The sequence below is a fragment of the Schistocerca nitens genome, chromosome 1 (genome assembly GCF_023898315.1).
Source record: "Schistocerca nitens isolate TAMUIC-IGC-003100 chromosome 1, iqSchNite1.1, whole genome shotgun sequence".
Taxonomy (NCBI): Eukaryota; Metazoa; Arthropoda; class Insecta; order Orthoptera; family Acrididae; genus Schistocerca; species Schistocerca nitens.
This window is the reverse complement of record NC_064614.1, coordinates 661154383-661177968: the sequence shown is the minus strand read 5'-3', so window position 1 is coordinate 661177968 and position 23586 is coordinate 661154383. Positions and strand designations below refer to the sequence as shown.

Below are 23586 nucleotides of genomic sequence, written 5' to 3'. Positions count from 1 at the left end.
TACGGGAAGGGAATCAAGTCGTAAAGGATCTGCTTGGGGGATGGGAAGTGGATGCGATAGGCGAGGCAGAGCACATGGCGATCAAAGATTTGGATGGACTTATAGTAGGTGGGAGGGGCAGAAATCCAGGTGGGATAGGCATAGCAGAGAATGGGGTGGATGAGGGATTGATAGGTGCGGAGGAGAGTGGAGGGGTCCAAACCCCACGAACGGACAGAGCCCCTGTGCAGCCTCACTTTAAATACAATTTTAGACAAGACTCTAGCAACAGTGAAACACGAGAAGTGACGTAGGCCACAGAAGTTACCACATCCAGTTGAAGGCGTTGTGATTATTCTCTTTGAAGATGAAAGTTTTGGCGGGCAGAAAAATCTGCATTTGTTAATGTTTTCGTCGAGGTGGTAGATGCTACATGGAACTGTTGTAGTAACTCAGCAATAGTATTTGTGCTATTGTGATTTCTAAGAGGCGAAAAGCGAAACACAAAATTGTTGAAGAGAAAACAGTAAACGTAATGTACATTCACATTCTGGGAGACAAACAAGCTGATCTGTTAAAACGATTGTGGTTAGAACATCGTATTTTCCCATAGAATATAAACGTATAAGATTTATTTAATACCGTGACGTATGTACTCAAACTGCACATGTAGTGTTGTACTCATGAATGTTATAGACAGCAGATTTAGTTTCATAGCTGTGTTGTATGCAACTTAGTACTGTTGTAGTGGCTCTTGGCATGTTTCTTCAAAGGTAACTCTTGTTTAAACATGTTGAGATGTTAAGTAACGGAGTTGTTGAACTTCATTTTTAGTCACTGAAGTGTATAGTGATGAAACTCACAAAAAACAAGAAGAGAAATGCAGCAAAACTAGAGATACTGTGGGAAATTTGCATTAGCAAAACAAGATGCTGAAATAGCAGGTAAGGATTCATACAAATGCCTCACCTGACATTCAGAAAATTCGTAAATCAAATCAGTGTCTAGTAAATTCACTCTTTATTACTAATCTTAAGTGCCATAAGCGAGTAAATCATTTACGATGGAAGTATTAGAATTTCAATGTTAGAATGTAGAATTTTTAGATTTTAGCTGCTCTGCTTAGAAAAGAAATGCTGTAGGACAAATTGAATAAAAGTATGCTGTCAGTCCTGTTTGTGGGCTAGTACAGTGGGAAAGATCTCCTAAGTGCAAAGCAGGCAGTACTGGCCTTTTTGCATTGTACAAGGAAGATGCAAACTCTGAACAAATGTTCCAACAGTAAGTAAGTTTCATTCTTGATAATTTAGTCCTGTTTTATTGCCAATTAGCAGTCATTGCCTCATCACTATTTCCTACCTCAGGCTAATGTGAGGTTATTTGGACAAGGTCAGGTTTTGATGCTACACCCATCTGCTTTGACCTGTAATGTCATGGTGAGCCTAGATGTTTTTGAGTCTTTCTGTTTGTAGATTGTGTGTTGTAGTATATGGTGGTGCTCTCTTGTGCTGGATGTTTGTTAGTGAGTTGTCTGACATGAATTGAATGTTTCAGGTTGCTATTGAAAGAATTTGTGATGGCTTTTTGGTGAGTTACTTTGAATTTGCATATTTGGCTGATGGATTCATTTTTATGTCTGGAAGTATTAGTGCTATGTGTTTCTTGTGGTCGGAGATTTAATATTTTTCTCTTTTCTTCACTTGTGAAGAAGATACAGATATTTATGAGTAGCTCATTGCTAGTTGCAATGGGGGAAGTTGTTTGTGTATACTGAAATTGGTGGTGCGAGTTTTCATGAATTTTCGGGATTCCTTGTAATTGTTGGTTTGTTATTGGTAGGTACCATGCGTGTTGATGTACCGTCATTGGTTAGTCATGTGAGCATGGTTTGGTTTGTTGTACTGAGAACTTTGGTTTAGATAGAATAAGTGAAAGTGTGGTATCTAGGGCTTTGCTTGAGCTATGTGGGTGAAATTAAATTTGCAACACCATGGTTTAGAGTGGTCGGTTCCTGGTATCGAGGGCTTTGTTGGAGCTATGTAGGTCAAGTGAAAATTGTGATGAGTTTTTGAGTTCTGTATGGGTTACTGGTATTGAGGTCTTCATTTGAAATATATAGGTCACATGAAATTTACAGCACCAATACTTTTCATTTTTGTAATTTTTTTGCTAAATTTTGAAGATTTTGTGTACTTGATTTTTGGGCAAATATTTGTTTTGCAGTGACGTCATTATTCTTACTGTTGTTTATTTAGTTTGTCCTCTTCATTTAGTTCCATTCTATTGCTGGAGTTAAATACTTCACATGTTATTTACGTTTGTTCGCAGGTGTAATGAGTGACATCGTGGTCACCATATTGTATATGCTTGAAATAGTGCACACCATGTTGATGGCATTACTGGTCAAAACAGGTGGGTGGAAACATGACTACGCCAATCTACCTTTTATAATAAAGAAGTAGATCACTTTATATAAACTGATTTTGTTCTTCAGATATAGTTTGTATTTTGATTAGTTAGAAATAATGCTGTGTTCCAAGGACCATTGGTCGGTTTCTATCAAAATGGTGTAGATTACATTGGTTTTACACTCTGTACCTTTTTTGTGTTTATGGCTACATACTGGCTATTTACAGATTACCAGCCAGCTTACTGGCAGAAAAGTAATAATAACGAACATATTGGTCTCTGTCATTGCTCATGTTACTGTTACAGAATGCTGCATCTACTTCTAAATAGCACAAGCAATCATTGTAGTCTCTTATACCACAAGGATTTTGTTAAATATCCATCTTTAGCGCAAAAGTTTCCAGAAGAAGCAATTTCTTCAGATTTATATTTGTGTAAAGGTTTACAGCAGCTCACCACCAATTTCAGTATACACAAACAACTTCCCCCATTGCAACTAGCAATGAGCTACTCATAAATATCTGTATCTTCTTCACAAGTGAAGAAAAGAGAAAAATATTAAATCTCCGACCACAAGAAACACATAGCACTAATACTTCCAGACATAAAAATGAATCCATCAGCCAAATATGCAAATTCAAAGTAACTCACCAAAAAGCCATCACAAATTCTTTCAATAGCAAATGTGGATTTATTCTTCAGTTTCTATTTACGATGAACAGTTTTAAACTGACAAGAGATTTATCATCAGATGGTTCATATTTATTGCATATTTGCAGCATTCTTGTGGCTCATGTAGTGGCAAGAGAATGAAACATTTAAGCACTGAATGCGGTGAGAAGAATGTACAGTTCATGCCTGGCCACAGCTGCACAACCCCAACAATGCTGCAAACATGCAATAAATACGTACCATCTGGTGATAGTGATTCAAAACTGGTCTTGGTAAATAAACATTGGAAAATAATACAAAAGGTGGCTAATAGCAGTAATTTCTGGACAGTTTTAAAATTTTTGGCACCTCTCAGATTATATTAGTGGGAAAATAATAGAAAACTTTTGTGGCTATTATTGAACACTTTTGTGAACCTTTGGCAGACTTTGTGAAAAATGATTATTATGTTTTCTTCTATATTTTGATTAAAATAACCTCTTGGTTGAAAGATAGCTATGGTGGCACAGAGTTGTTTGTTATACACATCATTCCACATACTTAGAATGAGCAAGAGCTGCACATGCAATGCAAATAGAGCAAAACATATGTTAAGATTACTTTTATTGTTGTCACTGTCAGCAGCAGTGGGAAGTACATCAGTGAGGATGGTGGATAGGGCAACAGCTGGCTGTCCCCTTCCTGTGTATCGTACTGCACCTGAGAAAGCTGTGTGGTGCCTAAAAAATCAGTCATTATAGCGGGCACATAAGTGTCAAGAAATAACTGCAGTTGGCTAACTCCTAGCCACTGCCACAATCACAGAGTTATTTCAGTCAAGTGTAGTGTGGTTGTGAAAAATGAGTTAGAAAGCTTAATGTCTTGAACATGCACCTACATAACAACTGTTGGTAAATCGATAGCATCACTATCTTCAGCTGCCCATTTGCAATGTGAATGCAATACATGATTCGAATAGCTGATTATATGTTGCACCATTTGACAACTTAATATGTGCTCAAATGTAGGAGTTTTTACTCCTAGGTTCATTTGAAATTGATTTGCACCTCATTGACGACAGAGTGGTGTATTCTACAAACACAATTCATGTTACTGATCAGTGCATACTTAATTCTTTTCTAATTTTAGATGTAGTGATGTTATTCTAATTTGACATCTAGTCATGTTATTCTGCTTATGTTTGTTCTTTCCATTACTGCTAGGTTCTATCAAAAAATATTCAATAATTCATTCAATACACCTTCGATTTATTTTCAGAAGCACATTGCAAATCCAGCTCCACAACAGAGTGACTGCAGAATTGCACAACCAAAGTTCTCTGCCACCACCCTATATTTTCTGGGATGGTTACTAGGGACAGGGCACAGCCAATACCCAAGATCATTATTTTTATTTTACCTTCTGTGCCAAATTAATGTGTCTGCTAATATATTATTGTTACATTGCTGTCTATAGTAGAATCATAGATACACTTTAAGAAAATGAAATGGTTTACATACCACTGTGAAAACCCACTGTCTTAAATTGTTTATTAAAGTGGATGACATTGGATCTCTTGTGTTGGAGTTACTGTTTCAATGAATGCAATTTTTTGGTATGACATGTTAAAAACAACTCCAGTAAAATAAATCGGTTTATTGCAAAAGGAGTTATGTCTCTTACATGTGTTATATTGTCCCATTTTATATGTGTGGTGTTCACAATCCCTGCTCCCATCCCTGCCCAGAGAAAGTAATTACAGAATCATTGCATAATGTTACATCGTGTGTGTGTGTCTCTTGGAAGACGGTGAGGTGGGGGCTCATGCACTCGGTTTCGTCCTCTAATCATTATAGGTCTAAGGATAATATTTTTTGGCTGAGTTGTTTACATTTCTTCAAGAGTAAAACTGTGAAAAGTATGAAATTAAAATATTTTGTGATTGTTTCTGCATGGGTTGTTGAATGTTTTGTTATAATATATTCAATTATTCAAAATTTATTCACTTACTGTGAACTATTAGACATCAGCTGTATTAGGTATAAATGTAATACGTATTAGTGACATGAAAATTTCTGCCAGACTGCAACTTGAACCTACATTTCTCTCATATTGCGAGGAAATATTTCATGAAGTTCTGGGTTTGCAGTCAGATGCTACTGAACCAGTCTTTTGACTGAATAACTTCCAGCAATCTGAATGTGAATGGGTTGAAGAAATACTGAATATTCATCTGTCCAGAAACCTCATCAAAGATTCACTGTGTATATGTTTAGAATTAGGTATAACGAGCCACATGTAACACATTCAGGCAATGATACACAGCTTCTTATTTGTCATGTGTTCAGTTCTTTTTCTTTGATTCTTTCCACACATCACCTCTCCTCTGCTTGTAACTTTGGATTGATCAGTCTGTGTAAGTACATAATGGGCTATGAAAACGAACATTAATTTACAACACTTTCTTCTAGATATGTTCAGTTTGGTTTGACCTTTTGGATGTGACATGATCTTGAAGAAATAAAACAAGTAGCAGTAGCAACAGTTATGACCAATGCTTGATTTGTAAAAAAGAAAAGGTATCAGTACTGTGACTTACCAGAGGTATCGGTATGGTGTATCATCACAAATTGAGGACTGGTTATAACAACAAAAGTAGTTGTTTGTTTTAAAATAGTGATGACAGTAACTGCACCTGGATTGCTTTGTCATCTCACAGAAATAAAAAATTGAGAGTATTATGGAAAGGTAGTTGCTACTCACCATATAGTGGAGTCGCTGATTCGCAGATAGGCACAACAAAAAGACTGTCAAACACAGCTTTCAGCTAAACAGGTCTTTATTAGACTTAGACAGCACACAACACACAAACACAACATGCACAGACGTGGTCACAGTCTCTGGCTGCCAAGGCAAGACTTTGAGCATCTTGCACTGCTGCTCACATTGTGACTGCTACAGTTTTATATATCTCTTGTCAGTTATGTAGTTATTCCCCACTGCCACACAAAGAAACTGATAAACTAAATTGGCCTTATGTATTTTTGTGTGGTGGAGGGGGAGCGGGGGGGGGGGGGGGATGCAAAGGGGAAGGTTTGCACTACTCACATGGAAAAATCTATCTTAGCATGTGTTAATTAAGAAATCCCAACCTAACCATGGGTCTGTCATTATAGATTTATGTTTGACTCAACATAGCAGATTAAAAAATAATTTGAAAGTGATGAATGAAATAAAAATATTTTGTGATTCACTCTGCATAGGATCTGAACTCTGTCACATTCATGTTTTTTTGTTGTAATATATTTGGTTACACTTATGCAGAACTTCAGAAAGAGTACACAAGATGATCATATGAGGAGAGATTGTAACTGTAAGGAGGTTGTGTGAAGGCTTCCCAGGCAAAACTCTGCAGCATAGTTTAAGCAACCTTCCAAAAAAAAAAAAACACCTGCCAAGGTTGTATAGAGTATGCTGTATAAGTTTCACTAGGAAACACATGTTCTCCGTAAAGTCCCAATCTCTTCTGATGTGATTTCCATATTTTTAGAGCCCTGAAGAGAGACATTCATGGCTGTCCCTTTGCTTCAGATAAAGAGGTGTGTGTCTGGCAACTGCAAACATTTTTCCACAAAGGCGTAGACCGTTGTAAGGCAATTACAATGGAATAAATGTGTTAACAACTATGGTAAGTACTTCTATATTAATGAATAGTTTACTTACTTTTTTTCTGCCTTTTTTGTATTAATTTGACTGCCCTTGTATGCCACTCTCTCTTAAGTTTGCTTTTGTAGATCTGTGTACTATCTACACAAATGCTCTATTATTATTTTACAGTATTTTATTTTTTTAATACCACGTTCCCCTCAGAAACTTGCAGCTGTGTGCTGGGTTAAAGATATCCCAAGTTTGGTAGGTTTTCAAAATCCAGCTCGATTATCTGCAGTGCTAAAGCAATCAACAGTAGTTTCATAAATACTGATTGACATGCACCATTTTGGATCTGAGAACTGTAGACTAACTTTTTTGAGGTGGTGGCAGCGGAGTACATGCTTCTATTGTACAGATGAGGAACTTGAAACTTAGCAAGTTGGAGTAACTCCATTTGCTATAAATCTACTCCTTAGATAACTTTCTTATTTCTTTTTTATATTATGCTGGTAGTAGATGTACCACATTTACATAAAGCACAAAATTCATATTTAAGTGATGTTTCAGTAAAATTCATTATTCATCAGTTTATCTGAGTTTTCCTAATGCCAATGGTACAGTTAATTTTTCACTGTACGTGTTTTTTTAAGAGAAAACTGTAACTTGCTTTATTCAGAAGCCATATGCTCAGGAACATATTGTGAGCTAACAATTATTTATTTGCAGAATGACATAAATTATTTGAAAGCCCTCATTTTACTCTATCAGTAAACATTTTATTATTTGTGAAAAGTGATTAACTAAAATGTTATTCATAATTAAATTTTCCACACCAAGAAAATTATTATTTGGACCTTTAAGTATGTTTATACAATCATAGTTGTAATTATAATTTTCTTGCTGTAAGTTTTCTGAACTAGAAAATAGCTTTGGTTATCCGAGTAATTTGACAATTAAGAAATGAAGAAAACTACTATCCTGTTAAATTTATAAGAGGATCTGTAAATTCCCATGGCAGTGTACATAGTATGAATAAAATAATCCGACCAACTTTTTTTATTTCCCAATCATCTATCACATAGATAAACCAAATTATTACTTGCTTCCACATAATGTCATTGCCACTAATTTTGAAATTGTTCTCTTTATATAGAAATAGGAATTTAAGTCCTAGTAATCGTTACAGTAACTTCTCCATGGCAGAGTCATGATTAGCTATTTTCATCTTAATATATCAATGTAAAAATTCATTCCAAATTTCAGTGTCAAAGTCACTAATGTGAGCAGATATTACTGTTACAGTCACTCAGTGTGATTATTTAATGAACTTGTTTAGAAAATCTGTCTGTAGTCATCCACATAACTTCTCTGTGTTAAAGTGTTATTAAAGCTTCAGTGACTGAGTTCTTTCAACTGCTATTTTCTGAAGATTACTTTTTTGTAGACTTGGATGATAACTTTGCCATGGAAAGAACTTGCCACTGTTTAGAGTTCATCAAGTGTAGTAGCTGACTTGGTTTATTTGAACTACAAAAATAGTTATAGCAGAAGTTAATCATCATTATTGTGTGTTTTGGCACTAAGATATGTGACGTAATCTCAAGTTTAAATCAATGATGTCATATCCATCACTGAAATATTAGATTACATCTTCAACCAATTTCAGAGAATGAGACTTCAAATGTTTAGCATTACAGAAGAATACCAGCAATATAACCAGGTCAGTAATGTTACATAGTGTGTTTAGCTTTTCACTGGGCAACTGTAGATTCCCTAATGATGATGAAAAGCTTCCTACTGATACACTAAACATAAAATGTGGCTACCCATACAACTAAGTATGAGAGGAGTGCACATTAAAAAAAGCATTTTGTAAGCAACTTCCTTTCCAACTGTAAAAACAGGTTTTCCAAAATTGCAATACTAAATGCTATACTGTACAGTGCACTCATTGACATTTGAAGAGTTTGTTTCTGTTTCATGAAGTAAACAAATCATATGAGGAATGAGTCCATTTTGTAAAGATTTCTATTCTTAATATACAAGATATGCCTGTAAGAGTTACTGTTAAGTCAATTATAAGTTCACCAGGTAAATTTAGGAAAAATAAAATTACAAATGGGGGCTAGATACCTATACAAAGTGTTAATACGCACATCTTACAATGAAATTATGGAGTAGTCTACATATTAATGCCATGAGTTTGTTGAGGCAGTGAATCCATAAACAATAAACACATTCCAAGTACAGGAAACCTTGGCTAAATAGTGTTATACTGCTCAAGGCCAAACATAATAAATAAAAAACTACATGAAACCTTTCACTGCATTTGTGTAACTTTCTAAATTAACAGATGAATAATATTGAATTCAGTTTGTGTTAATCACTGAATTTTTAATTAATCTGATAAGCGTTATAGCTCTTGGATTAAACATAATTCCCTCCTTTTAACAAAATGGTAAGACGTGTAACAGAACACTGTTGTTGTAAAAGAAAGCAGTAACACTTGCACCAGATCTACATCCATGAAGATGCTATCCAGCATAAATATTTTGTGGTATGTACCCAAGACAAAGAGCTACAAAAAAGGACTCTGGGTTAAGTAGGTATAATCTTGTGTAGGAAGGACCTCATGTCAGGACATGATACAAGGAAACATAAGAAAAGATATTTACTTTCACAGTTACCTTTTTTTCCCCGTATACCATTAAGTGTAATCAAATATGTGTAATAAGATACCTGACCACAATACCATTACTTCAGACAAACAAAAATTTATGAATAGACTGAAGTGGTACAACAGCCAGTCAAAATATTTTAAGAGCTGTAAATGAGATTTATACAGGTAGTCAATAAGTGACATGGATTGTGAACTTCTCAGTTCTGTATGGCATAGTCCAAAATAAAAGAACTGTGATTTTACAATTGAGAGATAGCAGAATCCAAAAACTGAGTCTTACAATTCTGCAAGTGGCAACATTTGCACACCTATTGCAGTAAACTATACATTAAATGATGATTTCAGTTTCAGATATCCCTATGAATGATTGACACTTACAGTGAAAAACAAATTACGTGCATTTTATGTACTCATGAAGAACTGACAAAAATTGTTTGTGTAAACATTTTGAAATACCACTTGTGAAACGTGAACAACAATATTTTAGAGTCATTGGTGAATCTAGAAAATGGAAAAAGGAAACTGAGCAGGCAAAGAGAGAGAGAGAGAGAGAGAGAGAGAGAGAGAGAGAGAGAGAGAGAGCCTGCTGGGACATAGTAGAGACAGGATAATGAGCAGCTAGTTGCAGCATCTGCAGGCTATGCTGGTGCTGTGGGGGAAGTGGAGTAAAGTAGAGAAGGGAAAAGAATTATGCCAGTGTGCCGATAGGGTAGAAGGTTGTGTAGGGCTGGAGTGGGAGCAGGGAAGGTTGAGATCAGGGCAGTGGTGTGGGTGGAAAGAATCCAGTCAGTGAAGTAGTCATTCAGTTCAAGCATATCATGTTGGGTGACATGCTCAGCAAATGGGTGATCCATCTATCTCTTGGCCAGTTTGGGACTGGCCATTCATGTGGACACACAACTTGGCAATGGTCATGACCATGTAGTATGACAGAAAGTGTTTGCAGATAACTTGGTAGATCACATGACTGCCCTCAAATTTGTCCCTGCCTTTGATGCGATGGGAGATGCCTGGGACAGGCCTGTAGTGTGTCGTAGTATGGGTCAGGTGTTGCATCTATAACAGGATAGGCCCCATGGGACATTTGGTTCAGAGCAGGGGTGGAATAGGGGCAGAAAAGGATATCACGTGAGTTGGGTAGGGAGTGGAATACCTCTGTGTATGTGTGTGTGTGTGTGGGGGGGGGGGGGGGGGGGGATATTTTTCATTTCAGGACATGATGAGAGGTAGTTGAAACCCTGCCATTCTCTGAAGTATCATTAATGAACCCCGATGATGACAGAAGAATGGTTATGAACAATCATTAATGCTATATAAGTCATCCAATCTCAGCATTTTAAGAAAACTAAATTGTGTGGTTGCCTTAGTCTTAAATCAGTATTTGTGTCTCCAACAAAATATATCCTTCCCTTAGACCATTTTGCAAAAAAATAAGTTAATTTTCTCCAAGGACTGCCCAAATGCTTCAATATTAGTGTCTGGCATACAGTACAAAAAATAGTTATGATTTTTAACGTAGGCTGTAACAGTGCAACTGCTTCCATTGCATTTTCTAGGCTTGTATTGTCCACACCAAGGACACTGAATTGCACAAGTACTGAAGCCCACCATCATGATTTATGTAGTCTCTTCTATGATGCCTCTTCAGTAGCACATCAATCTGAAGTCATAAATCTGAAAATCTTAATGAGTTCAGAACGGTGTTTGCTAAAAAATGTACACACCACCACAATTTTGGTCTCACTTTTTCATATATTATCTTCAAGGTCCTATTGTTGGATGATGACCAATTTCTTAACTTAATATGAAAAACAAATCACTACTCAGGATAGACTATTATTATTAACAATAATTTGGTTAGTAAAAAGTGTAGTGATTTAGGACTTTAGAAAAGTATATGGAATCATTTTACACATCTGCATTGGCACTAATCCATTTATGGGTACAAACACAGTACTGAACATCATGGGAGATTATGCAATATTCATAACTAATGGCTCAATCAGTTAATGAAGTAAGCCACCTTGTGCATAAAAATTGGAGTTACAGAAGTACAGCAGTCAAAGATGAAACCTAATAAGCAAGAGTCAAAATCTGCAACATAAAATGTGTCTTCTTCTGAACTTTAATGATAATTATCTTGTAAGTTAATTTTTTCCAAAAAAATTTAACTATGTTAATGAAAAGTTGGAATTCTAGTCTTTGTCATGAGTGGTATCATTTTTACTAAATCTACTTATTAGCTCAAAATATTTTCACTGATATTTACTATAGTAAAATTTTTAATCAGACATAACTTTTAATTAACATGGTTTTAAACAAAACTAATTGTATTTTTGCTGTCAGATACAGAGACTACACCTGTAACAATGAAATCTGTCCTAAATAACAAATGGGCAGATTTATGCCTACATCACATACTGAGTCAGTGTTTATTAATACATTATGTAAACTTCTTGTTTACACCTTACAGAATACTAAGATTACCAATTTTATTTTTTAATGACCTGACATTTATATACAAGAATAATCATGAGTCATCACCACAAAGGGGTAAAGGTGGATTCTTAGGCAGCACCATGTCACTGTCTTGACTTTATTCATAGTCTTCTGTTATAAGGAGACTGCGTACATACAATAGCAGTTAGCTCCTTGACTGCATTGAATCCAGATGCTTCCAGGAAAGTAATTTGCTCAGAACCACCCATAAAATAATCACTCTTCCTTTCTTGTTCTGGCAGACTCTCATACATTGACTTCTTTGTTTTCATCCAAAATCTGTGTTTTTTTTTTTTTTTTTTTTTTTTTTTGCAATGTCCTACTAATATAATTGAACATTTGTAATACTGTCCTATGAAAGAAATGTAATTGCTTCCTTTTTCACGGATTTGTGCATTTGTAGCAGGAACAGTAAATATGAAAAGAAGACCAAATAATGTAACATTTAAATTTCAGTCATTGCATGGAACGTAAACAAACAGTAATAAACTGAAGTCATGTAATAATACCTGTTAGATCTTCTCAACAATTTTCATGAAATAAATAGAACTATTTATTGTATGTGGTTAAAAGACAGTATGACATTTGCCCACTGCATTTTTTGTAGATTACGTACAATATATTTCATGCACTCATGAGATACTTGTTTATTATCCCATATGTGCTGTCTGAATTTACCTTGCAGTTCATTTTTATAACAAAAAGTGCACTAAATATGGCATGAACATAGACATCATGCTACTCTACAAATCAATATGTTACATCTAGCTCCAAATAGCTTGGCACCCACACAGGAGTAGCCATCTTAGTCTGCAATAATCTGCTGAGCAGTATGCTTGATCCACTATCAGCAGTTGTATTAATTGTTAATGGGGTGATTTTTTTATTAGTCATACTGGAATGAGCTGTCCATATGATCTTTTGCAGGCTTGCTAACTGTAGCTTAGGAGTTCTGCTTTTGAGTAGGCCTCATCTGTTGAACTAAATCCCCCCCCTACCTGATAGTGCTCGCACACAACAAAACTCCCACCACTTCCAATACTATCTGGACAGTTATGGGACAATACTTTACTCTTAACACTCTGCTTCCACATTCAGCTTGGCCACACGCAACCAAACTGTCACCTAAGCACCATAACCTAATCCTCTGGTTACACTACAGATCAGTCATCATAACAAAACACCTATTCAATCTTGTTATGTCAGTGTTCATTTAGGGGGATAAAATAGGTGTTTACACAACCTGAAAATTAATTTGCATAAGAATATAATGCCTGGAATGTAGTGTTACAGAAGAATGGTGAAGATTGTATGCGTATACAGGATAACTAAATAGGTGGTACTGTATAAATTTGGTATGATGAGAAATTAATGGCACAACTAAAAAATGGGACTGCCTGTTAGCACACGTCTTGAGACATCAAGGAATTGTCAAGTCAATTTGGTACTGGAGGGAAGCGAGTGGGGTAAAAATTACAGAGGCGCACCTAGGTTTGACTACCGTAAGCAGGTTCAAATGGATGGCAGTCGTGCCTTATAACAAAATGTAATGGAAGCTGTGCCTTATAACAAAATGTAATGGAAGCTGTGCCTTATGACAAAATGTATCCAAGTTTCCTGAGTAAATTAATTACAGTTACAGCCAATGTTTTTAAGTGTGATACCTTCATGGATTTGAGCATCAGTACAAATTGTCGGGATTGCTTCTAAATACGTCTGTGTCGTTATTATTGTCAATTAACTATCCACAGTTCCAACATTTACTAATCAACAAACATTTGATATAATAGTCAGTGGATGTAGACCCATTTATAACATGGTTCCAACATGTTCAAGAAAGCATAAAAAAAGAAAAAACAAACACCATCCGAACAGCCCTTGCAGGTCCAACAGTACTGACTGGCTGCCGTGTCATCCTCAGCCCTTAGGCATCACCAGGTGTGTTATACAGAGGGGCATGTGCTCAGCACACCACTCTTTCAGCTGTTGTCAGCTTTTGCGACCAGTGTCGCTACTTCTCAGTCAAGCAGCTTCTTAATAGGCCTCACAAGGGCTGAGTGCACCTCGACTGCCAACAGCACTCGGCAGACCTGGATGGTGACCCATCCAAGTGCTAGCCAAGTCCAACAGCTCTTATCATCGGTGATCTGACGGGAACCGGTATTACCACTGTGGCAAGGCCATTGGCTAAGAAAAATATTGGTTTCATTTTTTATTGTGTTCTGGTCTAAGGAAACTAGGGTGTAATTGTCTTGCACATGTTCCTTGGTGTATTACATAACTCACAGACTTCAGCATGTTTACACAAAAAACATTAAACACAAAATAATTTTTAATCATTGTGGGCTACAAATATTTAGGTTTTCTGTGTAGTATTATCACTCCTAGCAGATTTGTATGTTTTGGATATTTTTTATTTCAGTGTTACAAAATCACTGATTAAAAAATTGGCTATTTAGAAATTGCTTTCCCACAAATAAAGGGCATTAGATATGCATTTCAACACAGGAAGCAAGCTGTACAGGATACTCCCTCAAGGCAAAATTCACATCCTTTGGCAGTACTTTGTCAGTGGTGTTACTAATACAATATACCTTATGCCATTGGTCTCTGCAAAGCAAGTTGAACCTGGAATATTAGACAATGAATGCCAGTGTAATAAAATCTCAATCAATACTGTAATGTTTAATACAATTACAATTCCACATTTTGCTCATCTTTACTTTTGGTGCATTTCCTTTGCCAAAACTGAATAATAAATCTGTAAAAATGTAATTGTAAAGATCACCATACAGTGTGTAGATATACTATCAATACTATACAAATTACAGCGAGTACTATTATTAGCTAACAAGAATAGACACTACATTAACCATTGTTGATTAGCTTGTTTATGATTTTAATGTATAATAGAAGCAAATTCTTCAGAGAATGGGGCGTTAATACAAAGAAAAATCTTTATATACACATCAAAAGAAGAGTTTAAAGCTGCATCAGAATAATGACCACAAAGGATGAAACTCAAGAAATGTACCAAGAACTGTTCTTCACTTGTTGATAGGAAAAATAAAACTACCTTAAACGCGGACATCATAAGCTCTTTATTTTACAACGATACTTACCATCCCAAGATTGGAATACAGTCATTTTTTGAGCACTGCTGTAATGTATTCTTCTTACCTATGTATCTTAAATAAGCCAAAAATCTGTAGTCATTCTTGAAGCACTTAAAGATGTCTTCAGCTGTATTTTATGCACATTCCTCAAGCGTGCAGCATCAGTATTTGGGCATAGTTTTGCAGCATTGAGACAATACTCAGTAGCTGAAGTGGATGGGGGAACTTCTGTGAATGATGTTACTACCCATATTTGTCATGTGTTGATTTTGTAAAGTTCTGTCGAAACATAGTTAAAATAAGACACCTCTTTTGAATTACATATTTCTAGTTCGTTAATGAAGTTACTATAGGTGAATACGGATTTGACCTTTTTATAATGAGAATCATCAGACTAGATGTACTTCATTGGGAATCCTATATAATTTCATTGCAAGGAGCATACATTTGCTGAGCTGGATGCTGCCTGACTCCTACTGAAGGATGCCTGCCACCTGCTGATCAGCCCACCAACAGCGATCACAAGCAGAGTCATGATTGATGCAGGCCAGTACGCAAATGGGTGTCACAACAGCCTCCCAAATTAAAGATCACTCTCAAGAACACGAGGGACACTGACACCCCAGGTGGACATCCACAATGATCATCCTGAGATGAAAGGCAAAAAGGTGATGTTTGGCCAACTGCACAACATGAATGACAGATGCTACCTGAGAGGATAGAGTCAGATCATCTCAAATAGTGAAGATTGACCAAATGGTGATAACTGATGAACTAATCCACCATAAAGGGTGGCTGGCACAGCAGAAAGAACTGAATCATAATATTAGCAACTTCAAAGAAGATAAAAGACACTGAAGACTGAGCTGTTTATGACACACAGGGGCAGACCATTTTGCCTAGCATACTGGAAAGGAAAAGATTAGTCCCAGCTAAGGCTGGAACCTGAGAAAATATCTCAAGGCATAACATTATTTACTTGCCATTTTATTATATTTTCTTTAGCTATACATGTACCACATATAAATTCAATGTTCTTGTCTTTTCTTTAGCTACATGTATTATTTATGTGTAAAATTTGTAACAGCAGTCTAAAGAAATAACTTAAAATGGTAAGATTGAACAAAAGAAATTACCCGCTTTTTGCAAGAAAAGGGATATAAATGCCATAAAAATAAAAGTTGTTGAAACCTATGGCTGAAAAGGGTAGTTAGCATGCCCTCAAATAGTTTGCTCCTTCGCCTGACAGAGGAGGTGGGGGGGGGGGGAATAATAAAAATAAATATACAGTGTTAAGTGATGTTGTTAATGACATGTCATACCCATGGTTCTAAATATGTGTTACTCAGCTCTGAGACGAGGAGTTGGTTGGTTGGTTGTGGGGAAGGGACAAAACAGTGAGGTCTTTGGTCCTACTGGATTAGGAAAGGATGGGGAAGGAAGTTGGCTGTGCCCTTTCAAAGGAACCATCCCAGCATTTGCCTGAAGCGATTTAGGGAAATCACAGAAAACCTAAATGGCCAGACATGGGTTTGACCCATCGTCCTCCCAAATGCGAGTCCAATGTGCTAACCACTGCACCACCTTGCTCGGTAATGTGTGTTACTTGGGGAATATATTTGATAGTTATTTATCTGTGTTACTTCTTTGAGATGACATTGGTTTTTTTAAATCAGTTAAGAATAATCAGTGGATAACCAGTAGCTGTGTATGAGGATACAGCATTGGAAATTAAGAAAAATAGTGGAAATAATTTATAAGCTTTTTAAACTTTAGGAAAATACTCATACTGGATGTAGTAGTGAGAAACAGAAAAGTTTCTCCCCTAATGGGTGAGCGGCTGCCTCCACTGCCCCTTAATTCAATTTTTTGAACTTTATTTTTCTGTTTTTATGAAAAACAGTTCATCTTTCGAAGACATCTATTATGACAAGAAATATTTCTAGTAAAATTCTGCTCAAGAAGTTCGTATGCATGTTTTAACCACGATAAACACGTTAGAATTGCAGGAGAGTATTCGCTGAAAAACAGAAGTATTGAGCTGTCGACAGGCACAAACAAAAGATAGAAAACTTGCTATCTTTAAGATTTATCCTTTGACTACCTAGACTAACAAAAACAAAGACACACACTCTCTTTCTCCATGCTGCCAGCTAGGTTGACAGTGGCAGTGCTATTTTAATTTTGTGGCAGGTGGGCTGATTGTGGTGGGGTAGTGTCAGATGTGGTGGGTAGAGGGAAAGGAGGTGGGAGGCAAGGAGATGAGCTGGTAATGGGTAGCTAGTAGCTCCGACGGAGATGGCCAGTTTGCCGGCCAGGAATGTGGAAAGGGAGGGTTGGCAGCGGGAAGGAGCACATGCTGAAAGCAACTTAACTTGGAAGGGGTGACAGGACAGAGGGGACAGGAATTGTTGGGTTGAGGATGTGGGGACATCAGGTTACTGTAGGTTGAGGCCAGGATAATTTCAGAAACAGAGAATATGTTGTAAGGATAACTCTGTGTGGTTCAGAAAAGCTAGTGGTGGAGGGAGGATCTATATAATCTGGGTTGTGAACCAGCCATTAAAATCAGTCATTTTATGTTCAGCTGCACGTTGTGCCACAAGTAGGGTCTACTTCGCTTTTGGCCACAGTTTGGGGGTGGCCTTTCATCCTGGTGGACAGCTGGTTAGTAGTCATACAATACAGAAAGCTGTGCAGTGATTGCACCAGAACTGGTATATGATGGCTGCTTTCACAGGTGGCCCAGCCTCTGATGGGGTAGGATAAGCCAGTGACATGACTAGAGAAGTAGGTGCTGGGTGTGTAGATTAGGTAGATCTTGCACTTTGGTCTGCCACATGTGTATGGTCTCTGTGATAAGCAGATGATAGTGGGAGTGGCACAGGGATATACTAGGATGATGTCTAGGTTGGGTTGACAATAAAAACCACTTTAGGAGGGGTGCAAAGGATCTTGGGTATGATGCCCCTCTTTCAGGGCAGGAAGAGAGACAAAGCCCTGGTGAACAATATGGTTCACTTCTTCCAGTCCAGAGTCATATTGGGTGATGAGGGGGCACTCCTTTTAGCTGATTCTTGGGGATGGTGGGAGGATTGGGGGTGTATGAGGATACAGCATTGGAAATTTGTTTGTGGACTAGATTGAGGGAATGTTGCTGACTGCGAAGGCCTTTGTGAGCCCTTCAGCATACAGGGCAAGAGAGTTCTCCTCAGAGCAGATATGTCATCCACAGGTGGCTAAGCTATATGTGGGTGGATTTTTTTGTGTGGAAGCGATGGCAGCTGTCGAAATGCAGGTATTGTTCGGGGTTAGTGAGTTTGATGGTGTCTGAGGTGTGGATGGAGCCATTAGAGAGGTGGAGGTTAACTTCCAGGAAGGTGGCACATTGTGTAGAGGAGGACCACGTGAAGCAGATAGGAGAAAGGGTATTGAGGTTCTGAAGGAATGTGGATAGTTTGCCGTGGCCCCAAATCCAGATCATGAAGGTATATCATCAATGAACCTTAACCGGACTAGGGGTAGGGAGATGGATCATTGAATATTTGTGGAATGACTCCATAACTGTAATGTTCAGTCAATTTGTATTCGAAGCATTTTTATAGCAATTGTATCTCAGTCTGGGAGTCATTCATTGAGTTTCTGCAATAAATCCTACAGTGAAAATTGGGATTTCTCTGAAGAATCTAGAAAACTGCATATTTCTTGCAAAACGACATCAAACTTGGTACCAAGAGTGTGGCCCCCGTTTCAAACAGAAGAGGGGTTTGACACTAATTTAGCATAGCAGTTTTGATGATAACAGCTACTGAACACAAAACATTGTTGATATGTTCAGCAACTTTTCTGCAAAAATCATAATCACATTTCTCTGTTCTCTCAGGCAGTGTGTGTTTAAGAGTTAATTGTATCATTGCCATCAATATCTTAGTGAAACTCTTGTGAGTGGGGTTCAGTGATCCAGAAAAGTGCCTAACACCAGCCAGATGCATTTCAAAAGATGTTGCTGAGGTCTCCTGTCACAGTATTGCATAGCAGGAGAGACGTCAGGCAGTCATTGAAACCCTGTGGCAGCATCATGTTTAATGCAACAAATAAACTGCAGTGGTGCTATATTTTTGTTTGATCATCAGCCTACTCAGTTACAGATATAAGATCAGTCAAAACTTTCACATGAGTTACACCCCCCCCCCCCCCAAAAAAAAAAAAAAAAAAATATCCCATCACAAAAGTGTAGACATGGCACTCACCAGCCATAGACCATGAAGTAAACTGTCATAACCATTCTTCAACCACATCATTTACATTTACAATAGCTATGGCTCAAGTTACACAATCAAGTCAGTGCCCCCAACTAGACATTTCCATTTCAATCACAGAAATTTTGTAATTAATATTCTCTTGTAAAATACATAGAAGCAGTCTCTCTATTAAGAAATAACCCAAACATGTTTGCAGACATAAGAAAATTATTGCCCAGATCATCCTAAAATGATGGATTTATTGCATCAGACGACCTGAAATTCTCACAACCTTTGCCCCTGAAGCATTAACCAGGTAAGTAACACAGCCATATGATATATTATTTTGAACTGTATTCCTTCAAGACAAAAGAAGCAACTTCAGTCTTGTAGGTTTATGTCCAAATCAGTTGATGACCTTTGATAAAGAATTTACATCATCATACTATGCACCTGATTAACAAAAAATTCACAGTCTTAGGCACAACCTATTTCATATTCTGTATCTCTCTCACTGTAATGTTACTGGAAACTTATTACCGACAGACATACAGTCACTGAGGAAACAAATACAACGTAACTGACTGCTTTTGCATAAATGCAAAAATGTGCACAGGCACAGGTCATTGTTGTGTGGAGAGCAGTTCTTGTACCAAGACTGCAGCTGATGCATATTGGAATGATCTCTTCAATGACAAACTGTTGCTCACTGGAAAGTGGTGCATCAACATGGAGATCTGTCTTGACTGTTATTCACAGTGCCAGCCGCTCCACCAATTGTTGATTCTCTAAAAGCTTTCCTGCACTTCGCTGCAGTCTTCCAGCTTCTCACCCTCCATACAGACAAATAGCCTCATGTAACTACTGAAGCTCCAGTTACGCAGTATTTCATTCTTTTGCAGTTACACAGAATTTAGTTTTTTTACCTTGTTTGACTTAAGTAGTATTTTTCCCACCTTCATTTGCATTATAAGGAAAAGAAAGTCCATAATTCTGGCAGAAACAACTGTGACACACAAGCCAGCTGAAGAGAATCAGGAAAGGAAAGCAGATAAATGGAAATAAATAATAACCATGAAATAAAACTTACTATACTTCAGTTGCCACTAAACATTTTTTAGTTTGGGAGTAATTCCCCAACATGCTGATGAAAAGAAACTGTCATGAATTTCAGTTAAGAAGAAAACTTCTACTGCAAAAATACTGTAGTGTAAGCCAACTTTTGGTCCAACTATCTGTCAATTTAATATCAGTTTCTAGTTCGTGCCCTGAACAAATTTCCTATCTGTTTATTTTCTTTACTTAACACTAATTCGGTTTGAGGCAACATTCAGTTGGCTGCTACTCTGCCACATATCTGATGTGAAAAGCCTCGACGAAGATTGTGTCTATCTTGATGAAAACCACATAGTAAGAGATAAGCACCACTCTTGACAAGATATCCATTGCATGTACAGTCTGTTGGAAGAAACCTGATAGTCTGTCCTTACTACTGTGGTCAATGGGACATTAAACACCAATCTTCACACAGTGGAAAATCTATTATGTAATAATGACAATGTTATGAAAAGGGTAGGTGCTACTCACCATATAGCGGAGATACTGAATATATGTTGTCAAACTGTGATTAATGCCTGTTTGGCTGAAAGCTTTGTTTGACAATCTTTTTGTTGTGCCTGACTGTGAATCAGCATCTCAACTATATGGTGAGTAGCAACTATCCTTTTTATAATATTGTCAAACATTAATCTTCCTTTTTTATTGCTGTGATATGACAAAACAATGCAGGTAATTACTTTCTCTGGGTTGGGATGGAAGCAGGGACTGTGAACAACACACATATAAAATGGGACAATATAACATATGTAAGAGATACCTCATTTTGCACCACACTAAAAAATTGCATTCATTGCAACAGTAACTCCAACACAAGAGATACAAGTGTCATCCACTTCAATAAACATTTTATGACAGTGGGTTTTCGTTTTCTCACAGAGTATCTATGATACTGCCACAGACAGTGACGTAACATTAATATATTACCAGACACATTAATGTGGTACAGATGGTAAAATAAAAATAATGATGTTGGATACTGGCTGTCGCCTATCCCTAGTAACCATCCCAGAAAATATAGGGTGGTGGCAGAGAATGTTTGGTTGTACAATCCTGTAGATCTGGTGTAGTACTGCATTTGCGATGTGTTTCTGAAAATAAATCAAAGGTATACTGAACGAATTATTGAATACTTGTGATAGAGCCCGGCAGTAACGAAAGGAACAAACGTAAGTAGAATATCATCACTTCATGTAAAATTGGAAAAGAATTAAGTGAGTACTGATTAGTAACATAAATTTTGTATGTTGAGTACACCACTCTGTCGCCAGTGATATACAAATCAACCTTTAATGAAGTATATATGGGTAAAAACTCCTGCATTTGAACAAATATTAAGTTATCAAATGCTGAAGCACATAGCCAGCTAATCTGATCACATATTGCATCCAACTGTAAGTGGGAGCCTGGAGATACTGATGCTAGTGTTTAACAACAGTCATTTTGTAGGTGCATCTCCAAGGCATTAAGCATTCTCACAGCACCTTCACAATATATACTTTTACTAATGTGGCATCATATAAATGAACAATCACAACTTCAAAGATAGTGATTTCTTCCACCCACTAGCAATAATGACATTACTGCAAAACAAATATTCACCCAAAAATCAAGCACACAAAACACTCAAAATTTAACAAAAAATTTACAAAATTGAAAACTATTGGTGGTGTAAATACCAGTAACCCATATAGAACCACAAAATATTACTGCAGAAGTTGGACCATTATGGAGTAAGGGGAGTAACTTACAATTGGTTCGCCTCTTACTTTAAGAACAGAAAGCAGAAGGTAATTCTCTGCAATATTGAGAGTGGTAGTGATGTTCAGTCCCAATGGGGCACTGTTAAATGGAGCGTTCCCCAAGGGTCGGTGCTGGGGCCACTGCTGTTTCTTATTTATATAAATGATATGCCTTCTAGTATTACAGGTGATTCAAAAATATTTCTGTTTGCTGATGACACCAGCTTGGTAGTGAAGGGTCTTGTGTGTAATATTGAAACATTATCAAATAATGTAATTCATGAAATAAGTTCGTGGCTTGAGGAAAATAATTTGATGCTAAATCACAGTAAGACTCAGTTTTTACAGTTTATAACTCACAAATAAAAAAAGAACTGATATTTTGATCAGACAGAATGGGCATATTATAAGTGAGACGGAACAGTTCAAGTTCCTAGGCGTTCGGATAGATAGTAAGTTGTTGTGGAAAGCCCATGTTCAGGATCTTGTTCAGAAACTAAATGCCACTTTATTTACCATTAGAACAGTATCTGAAATAAGTGACATTTCAACAAGAAAAGTAGTCTACTTCGCATATTTTCATACGCTTATGTCATATGGTATTATTTTTTGGGGTACTTCTTCTGATTCAAAATGTGTATTTTTGGCTCAAAAACGGGCTGTTTGAGCTATGTGTGGTGTAAGTTCGAAAACCTCTTGTCGACCCCTATTCAATAATCTGGGAATTTTGACATTGCCCTCACAGTATATATTTTCTTTAATATCATTTGTTGTTAGAAATATTAGCTTATTCTCAGGAGTTAGCAGCTTTCACTCAGTTAATACTAGGCAGAAATCAAATCTGCATGTGAAATGCACTTCCTTGACTCTTGTGCAGAAAGGAGTGCAGTATTCTGCTGCATCCATTTTCAATAAGCTACCACAAGAACTCAAAAATCTTAGTAGTAGCCCAAACACTTTTAAGTCTAAATTGAAGAGTTTCCTCATGGCTCACTCCTTCTATTCTGACGAGGAGCTCCTGGAAGAGCTAAAAAATTAAGCAAATTACAGTGTCTCATTGTTGATTTTCTTTATTTAAACTTACGACTTGTCGCCTGAATATGTTTCTTATATTTCATTTTATCTGTTTCTACAATCTACAACTGAATATGTTTCTTATATTTCATTTTATCTCTTCCTACAATCGTGTTATAATTTCATGTATTGACTTGTTCCATGACCATGGAGACTTCTCCTTAATGTGGTCCCACGGAACAATAAATAAATTTAAAAAAAATAAATAAATAAATAAAAACTCAAAAACTCAACACAATTTTCACTTGACCTACATAGCTCCAACAAAGCCCTGATACCAGGAAACGACCACTCTAAAACATGGTGTTGCAAATTTCATTTCACCAACTAGCTCAAGCAAAGCCCTAGATACCACACTTTCACTTACTCTATCTAAACCAAAGTTCTCAGTACAACAAACCAAACCATGCTCACATGTCTAATATTGG

The 23586-nt window shown here is 36.9% G+C and overlaps 1 pseudogene; it reads right to left on the bottom strand.

The window, feature by feature from the left end:
- Window positions 1-13938: 13938 nt before the first annotated feature.
- LOC126208188 (5S ribosomal RNA) lies at window positions 13939-14057 on the bottom strand (annotated as a pseudogene).
- Window positions 14058-23586: the final 9529 nt, after the last annotated feature.